The sequence below is a fragment of the Schistocerca cancellata genome, chromosome 8, assembly GCF_023864275.1.
Source record: "Schistocerca cancellata isolate TAMUIC-IGC-003103 chromosome 8, iqSchCanc2.1, whole genome shotgun sequence".
Taxonomy (NCBI): domain Eukaryota; kingdom Metazoa; phylum Arthropoda; class Insecta; order Orthoptera; family Acrididae; genus Schistocerca; species Schistocerca cancellata.
The window spans coordinates 43,999,100-44,007,486 of NC_064633.1; the positions used below are offsets into that span (position 1 = coordinate 43,999,100).

Below are 8,387 nucleotides of genomic sequence, written 5' to 3' on the forward strand. Positions count from 1 at the left end.
TTTAGCTGGAGAAACTTCAGATTTACTTCAGAATTATGTGCTGGAGGTTTTAAAGAAATATGATCCTAAGGGAAAGGTGATAGCAGTTTCTGCAGACAACACTAACATCAATTTTGGTGGTAAGCAGAGGAAAGGAAAAAGCAATTTGTTCTATAAACTGCAACAGAACACAGTGAATAATATAGCAGGTATTGGCTGTCCAGCACATGTGGTGCACAATTCCTTACAAACTGGCTCAAATTGCCTACCCATTGAAACTTCCTGGCAGATTAAAACTGTGTTCCCGACCGAGACTCGAACTCGGGACCTTTGCCTTTCGCGGGCAAGTGCTCTACCAACTGAGCTACCGAAGCACGACTCACGGCCGGTACTCACAGCTTTACTTCTGCCAGTACCTCGTCTCCTACCTTCCAAACTTTACAGAAGCTCTCCTGCGAACCAGAACCTTAGTTCTGCAAGAACTTAGTTCTGCAGAAGTAAAGCTGTGAGTACCGGGCGTGAGTCGTGCTTCGGTAGCTCAGTTGGTAGAGCACTTGCCCGCGAAAGGCAAAGGTCCCGAGTTCGAGTCTTGGTCGGGCACACAGTTTTAATCTGCCAGGAAGTTTCATATCAGCGCACACTCCGCTGCAGAGTGAAAATCTCATTCTGGAAACATCCCCCAGGCTGTGGCTAAGCCATGTCTCCGCAATATCCTTTCTTTCAGGAGTGCTAGTTCTGCAAGGTTCGCAGGAGAGCTTCTGTAAAGTTTGGAAGGTAGGAGACGAGGTACTGGCAGAAGTAAAGCTGTGAGTACCGGGCGTGAGTCGTGCTTCGGTAGCTCAGTTGGTAGAGCACTTGCCCGCGAAAGGCAAAGGTCCCGAGTTCGAGTCTCGGTCGGGCACACAGTTTTAATCTGCCAGGAAGTTTCATATCAGCGCACACTCCGCTGCAGAGTGAAAATCTCATTCTGGAAACATCCCCCAGGCTGTGGCTAAGCCATGTCTCCGCAATATCCTTTCTTTCAGGAGTGCTAGTTCTGCAAGGTTCGCAGGAGAGCTTCTGTAAAGTTTGGAAAGTAGGAGACGAGGTACTGGCAGAAGTAAAGCTGTGAGTACCGGGCGTGAGTCGTGCTTCGGTAGCTCAGTTGGTAGAGCACTTGCCCGCGAAAGGCAAAGGTCCCGAGTTCGAGTCTCGGTCGGGCACACAGTTTTAATCTGCCAGGAAGTTTCATATCAGCGCACACTCCGCTGCAGAGTGAAAATCTCATTCTGCCTACCCATTGACTGCCAATTAATTGTAAACAAAATCTACCAGCATTTCCACATATATACATTAAGGGTTGAATCTCTGAAGTAATTGTGTAAGTTTATTGAAACTGAATACAAAACTGTACTTGAGCACAGCAAGACAAGGTTGTTATCTCTGCTAGCTGCATTGGAAAGAATTGTAGAGATGTTTCCTGCTTCGAAATCATATTTCATTTCCCTCGATAAGTGTCCTGTTATCCTTAAACAATTCTTTGATAACCTTGTGTCTATTGTTCTTCTAAGTTTCCTTGTTAGCCTGCTAAAACCTTTCTCCACAACAATTAAATGTATTGAGAAACAAGAAATCTAAATAGTGGAAGTTTATCATGAAATAAACAAATTATTGGGCAAATTACAATGTAGAAAATCTGAAAGATTTCTCACATCCTTTGTACATGAGACTCTAAGAAAGCTGGAAGAAGAGGGTGAAATTACTGTAGAACAATTTCATATTTATGCTGACATTTTCTATGACTCTTGCATTGAGTAAATTAAAGAATGGTGTTTACCATTTCTCACATCTTTTAAAGCATTTGACTGCGTGAATACTGAAATGGAGCAGCTACAGTGTAAGGATATTCAGGACTGTTGTGTTTTTGTTAAAAGTATTGTACCAAATTTTCCTGTTGATGAAGACGAACTGTTTGATGAATTTTCATATGCAGAACTTCAGAAAAAGTGAAGAAAGAGACAAAGAAAGTGTTAGTGCGACGTGGTGTAAAATATTTGCTTATTTCAAAAGTAAAAACGTTAACATGAAAAACATGATTCATTTGGTAGTGTTTTGTCTGGCAGTTCCTGGGTCAAATGCTGCTGTGAAACCTGTTTTTCGTTAGTGAACGCTTTGTGGTCAGATGAAAAAAACAGAATGAAAGGTGAAACAGTGAGGGCCTTGCTCATTGCCAAAACACACTTTACTGGTATATCGTGTACTGACTTTTATGATACAACTTCAAACGAAAATAAACCTCTTGATAAAGTACATAAAAGTGAAAAGTACGGTGATAGTGTGGCAGAATAATTGTAAAAAGTGATTTGGGGTCATCTGAGTGCACGTTGTAAAGGTAAGCTTGTATGTGTATTAAATTTAGTCAATACAATATTTATGTCCCGTTTTTTTTCTTCATTGTCCCAGGGTTTTCTATAATTTATTTTAAAAGTCCCCATTTTCAATGAAAATGAAATGGACACCCTACATGAAGTCCATTTCCCGACTCCTGATTCAGCGTACATGACGTCGCTCAATGCAAATTTACCCACTCTAATTACAATACAATACATCTCCTTGAGACTGACTAGCTTCTATCCACAAATCAACAAGATTAGAATGCATCGCTTTTATGAAACTCAGTTTTACTTTCTTCGCACCAAATGTTATGAACCATTGTTGAAGGGCAGTAGGCAAATTCCATGTTCCTGGATTTCCGGAAAGCGTTTGATAGCATGCCACACTGCAAATGGTATGTGTTCCCAGATATGCGAGTGGCTCGAAAACAGACAGGGACCGGGAGAGTTGTGTGCTGACCACATGCATCCGATGACGACACTGGCCGAGGATGACACGGCGGTCGGTGGGGTCCGACTTCCCTAGGACCAGAACGCGAAACTTACTACTACCAATTTTACGCGGATCTGAATGGCAGGTATTCATTGGAGGCAAAGGAATCGTTAGGAATGGCCCGCGGAAGTGAGATAAAACTTATATTTTCTCTCAATATATAAATGATCTGACGCATAAGGTGAGCACGAAATCTGCAACGTTCTACTGCTATCGCTATAGTGCAGGAGAAAGTGTCGTGTCGAGTAACTGCAGACGGCCGCGGTGGCCGAGCGGTTCTAGGCGCTTCAGTCTGGAACCGCGCGACTGCTACGGTCGCAGGTTCGAATCGTGCCTCGGTCATGGAAGTGTGTGATGTCCGTAGGTTAGTTAGGTTTAAGTAGTTGTAAGTTTAAGGGGACTGATGACCTCAGATGTTAAGTACCATAGTGCTCAAAAAAAAAAAAAAAAAGAAGTAACTGCAGTAGGATGAAGAATGAGTGGCACAGAATTTCGATTTTCTGTCTGGCAACCTGATCTAAATGTGGAGTTAAGTAAGTTAATGCACGGGAATAGGAGAAACAATCCTTTAATATTCGAATACGGAATTAGTGGTTTCGGGTCGACACAGGGATGTCAAATATCTAGTCGAATTGTAGCGAAGCGACACGAAACTAAACGAGCACGTAAGAACCGTTGTAAGGACAACGAATGATTGGCTTCTGTTTATTGGGAGTATTCAACGAAACTTTAATTCTAATGCGAAGGAGACCATGTGCATGGCATTAGCCCATACTTCAGTACTGCTCGAGGTGGGATTAATCAAAGGCATCGAAGCAGTTCAGAGGCGTGCTGTGAGCTTTGATACCCGTGGATTATACGAACATGCGAGTGTAGCGTAATACTCCTTGAACTCGAATGGGAATCCCTGGAAGGAAGAAGTAATTCCTTTCACGAAACAGTACTGTCAAGAGAACTGTCATCTGCGAGAGACTGCAGAGCGCTTCTACTGCCAGCAACACACGCCTTGCGTAAGCACAGTGAAGACATAAGAGAAACTACGGCTTGTACGGAAGCATAAATCCAGTTTTTCCTCCCCATTTGCGACTGGAACAGGTAAAGGAATGACTAATAGTGGTGGCAGGTACCCTCAGCCTTGCACACTTTTTTGGTTTTCAGACAGTATGTAGATGTAGATTGCAGTTTCACAACCTCATTTGTGACACTCCTTTTCCGCAGCAACCGACCAAATGTAGATAAAAACAGACATAATGTCTTATGGGATAACAGCAATCATTGATTTTATAAAGTTACTTAAAATCCGTCTTGATTGCATTCTTTTTTATTCATATGACCGGTTTAGGTTCATGCAGAACCATCTTCAGATCTGATATTTCAGTTACAGGAGTAACCCGTCCAAATCCAGCAACTTTCACGTGCGTGATGGACGGGTTACTCCTGTAACTGAAATATCAAATCTGAAGATGGTTCTGAATGAACCGAATGAACCGAATCCGGTCATATGAATAATAAAAAAATTGCAATCAAGACAGATTTTAAGCAACTTTATAAATGTAGGTAATTTGCATTTTTGAAAAATGCATTAAGTTTTAAGCTATCGTAGCTGCTATTTTTTTGGAAATGCTGACCGGACACGGAAATGAATGAATGATTAAATTATAAAGAGGGGACTGATGACCATAGATGTTTAGTCCCATAGTGCTCAGAGCCATTAAATTTTGAAGTAGACATATGGATCTTTGCACCGACAAAAAATTATGTTCTACTTATTTTTCATTTAACTGGCATTATTTTCTAACGACGGTGTTATATACAAGTGGTTGTTCCTAAATGGCAATGTAGTGACTGTTATGATCAGAATATAGAAATATAAAAAACGCATGGGCCTTGTTAGGATAGGGAAGTAGAGGAGCAGCGCTCCAAGCGGTTTGACAGTGAACTTTGAACAAAATGGTTCAAATGGCTCTGAGCGCTATGGGACTTAACATCTGAGTTCATCAGTCCCCTAGAGCTTAGAACTACTTAAACCTAACCAACCTAAGGACATCACACACATCCATCCCCGAGGCAGGATTCGAACCTGCGACCGTGGCGGTCGCACGGTTCCAGACTGAAGCGCCTAGAAGCGCTCGGCCGCAGCGGCCGGTGAAGTCTGAACAGGAGAAAATATGACGCAAAAATTCCTATTTTTAATTCGGAAATCGCGATTTAGAGGACTAATGGTCTAGTAGTAAACTGCTTGCCTGGAAACGGAGAGATTTTTGTGACCTTGTGAGGTAATACATTCGAGAAATCTCAGACCAAAAACTAAGATTAACCTCTCGTAGGTGAAATTTGCAACTCATGTAAAATTTTGTAAATGGCTTCGTGGTCGTCTTTTTACTGTAAAGTTATTTATTTCTGAAACCCAACACTGCAATGTCGATCGTGTGGCCTTTATCAACTGGAATTAATTTCGTGTTGGCACACGTTAACACGACCTTAGATTCATTTGACATGACACTCTCCCTGGTTACATCCCGTACACCCTTTGAATTATATCGTGAATGTGTTGCTCGTATTATGTTTTATTTTTGCCTGCGCCCGTAATGCTTGGTGGAGTAAATAATTCCATGTTTGTTTTTGTTTCATGGATAACAGGAGGTGATTTGTGACATAGTGTTCTATTGAGTCAGGTACATATATTCTTGCTTACGAATTCATGTGCGAACTATTTAATTCGCATTCTGCTTTATTTTAGTCCATATCAGTTTATCGCACTTTCTCGCATTTAGTGGAAAACAGCAAGACAGAGCATTTGAGGGTATTGGCGTTCAGCCTTACTACATCATGTCACTTAATGACTACTTGCTTCTTCATTGTAAGGCCTAGTTACTTGCCACTGACTGTGAGTGCGCTTTATATTCTTAGATACTGAGGGATTCTGCTCGCAAATGCTGAAAATACAACAGTAGTTATGCAAATGTGTTCACCCATTGTTGACAATACATTTTAGCAGATATTGTACTACAGTCATCATCGTAATCCAATGAAGACTTAAAAGGAGAATTGACACTCTCAGGTTTTCATCATTGGATCTACTAGATAGTTCTGTATAACTAGACTGTGCAAAATACAGCAAAACTTACCACTGTGGGAGTACATTCACACTATACCACACAATCCATTGTACAAATATGTACTTCGATGTAGAATATTTCTGCTCATAATATTACCTGGCTCAATATCTACGTACTTCGTCACTGACACTAGAAAAAACACTCTGCAGCAAGAAAACACCATTCAAAGCAAACATACATACTAACTCAATTACAAGATGTAATAAATTTGAATCACAATGTCGTTAAAAGCTGCTAACGTCAAGTTCTCCATTACATACGAGATAGTACTAAAAACTGATTCCAAAAATAATAATTTAGAATATGAGAAATATTCTCCCGAAAAATAGAGGGCAATTATCATAAATTTAATTTAAATAGATTTTGTGTAACTGCTAAGTAACAGATAGTGGAAGGGGATTATCAAAAATTTTAGAATTTTTAAGAGAAATTCATAATTTTTGGGCAGGTACATTGCAACGGAAATTGTGTTTTAGAGACATAAACAAGCATTAGAAATAAAATGAAAAATGTAAAAAGAAAAAAATACTTTATTGGTAGTTTACTTTACAAAATACAGCCTTCTTAGGCAGACATCACTTGCCCCATGCACTGATTATAAATTAAAAGAAAGACGTAAGTTATGACAGTGTTATTGTGATGACACTCAGATAGATGTTCTGTTCGATGGAGGAAAGCTGAACATCCTTTGCACTTTGTTTCGGTTTCCTTCGAGCTGACAGTGTTTTGCACCTCACGCTATTTTTCAACTCAGTCATTTCTGGCAAATGAGCTACAGCAAGGGAACGTTACTGTAAGGACAGTAGTCTACACCTTTCAGTTGTTCCTCTCGGCTACTTAACAAATGTTCTCTAATTCTTAGTTTGAAATCAAGATACTGCAGGATACCGTTATTTAGCTCATCATACTTGTTGTATCCTATACTGAATTCGGCTATGGTATTCACAATTCCGACATCTATGAAATGAAAATTAGTTTTTACAGTAAATTTTCTGGTTCTTGTGCAAATGTCGTAATAGGTCATTACCGTGTCAATCAGATCCGTTGAACGTTGGGCTCTATAAGGTTTCCTTTCTGTGCAGCGACCGTCGAACATAAAATTAGAAAGAATGTAGCAACCAGTCACGGAAACATAATTTATTTGTCTTGTTGCAAATCGATTTCGATTGATATCTGGCATCATCGGTGCTAAAACCAATACAAGAGACAGGGCATATACAACAAATGCTTTCACAAACGAAAAAATTGACAACAAAACATAGTTACATCAATTACAATAAATACAGATGTCTGAAATTAAAATTCAAAGTCAAGATACCATTTTTCTAACCGATACGTGCCATAAGCAGAAGTAGTGTCCTTGGCAGATTTACATCATGAAGTGACACATCATATTTCAACACTTCAACAATACAACATGAGGTGGCGCCACGTTGCAATAAGCGCCCTCTATGTAAAATACAAAAGTAATGTAAAATGCAAGCAATAAGGAATATATCGTATTACAAAAAAATTGTCCAGTGGTGGTAGTTTATAATACCAACTTAAATAATTACAACATGTGAAAATGTCTGAACACTGTTTGTCATATGATAATAACAAATTAAATATTTACGTCTAAATTACGATCGTCAAAATTGTAAGAAGAGGTAAACTCGCTAAAAATATGATTCCATTCACTAAAATTTAGGGGACGAAACTTGTCATAATGAAGAAACCGAATAGTGGTATCAATGGTCATCTGCCGTTCTACTTACGAACTATAAGTGAATCAAAAGCCACATTTATGTTACTTCCAATAGACTACGCTATGTTACTGAATGCACAAATCCGAAGTTGACAGATTTCACGTAAAAATTACAGCACGAGATAAACAATCGTATTACTTAAATACTGCGATTAAAAAAGTGTTGCGCATATAAAAAACCACCTATGTTGATAACGACATTTTCTAATGGTTGACATGTTGTTATCAGTCTCACCTTACTCGATATATGGCGGCTTTCATATTTTTCGGGCAGACTTACGCAGCTAATCGTTGTTTCTACAAATATTTTAAGCCATTAGAATGTAAGTTTGCTGCATTGAGCAAATGATCTGTGGTCACAAGATTGTTCATATTTTTTCACATTAGAACGATACAATACAGTACGTCGTTTTTTTCTCTTCCTGATGATTATTTATGTCACCTTACACCGAATGACGTTTATTTATTTTACAATTTTAACTTTCGGTTTTATAAATGGTTTTGTATCTCCTTATATCAATTAACTTTTAAAGAAAACGTGTATTTTGTGAAATCTGATGCAATTGCCAATTTTCGCACGAAAACTAAGCCATTCTTTTTGAAAAAGTGGTTGTTAGAAGGTAAATGGTTTTCGGTGTTTAGAATTGGTTTTAAATATTTTAAGCGGTCTGCTCTTG

At 39.2% G+C, this 8,387-nt stretch overlaps 1 non-coding gene across 1 annotated transcript; it reads right to left on the minus strand.

The window, feature by feature from the left end:
- Nucleotides 1-278: 278 nt before the first annotated feature.
- Trnas-cga (transfer RNA serine (anticodon CGA)) lies at nt 279-353 on the minus strand. Its single transcript has one exon. It is a non-coding gene; the product is annotated as a tRNA-Ser (tRNA).
- Between the last annotated feature and the right edge of the window lie 8,034 nt (nt 354-8,387).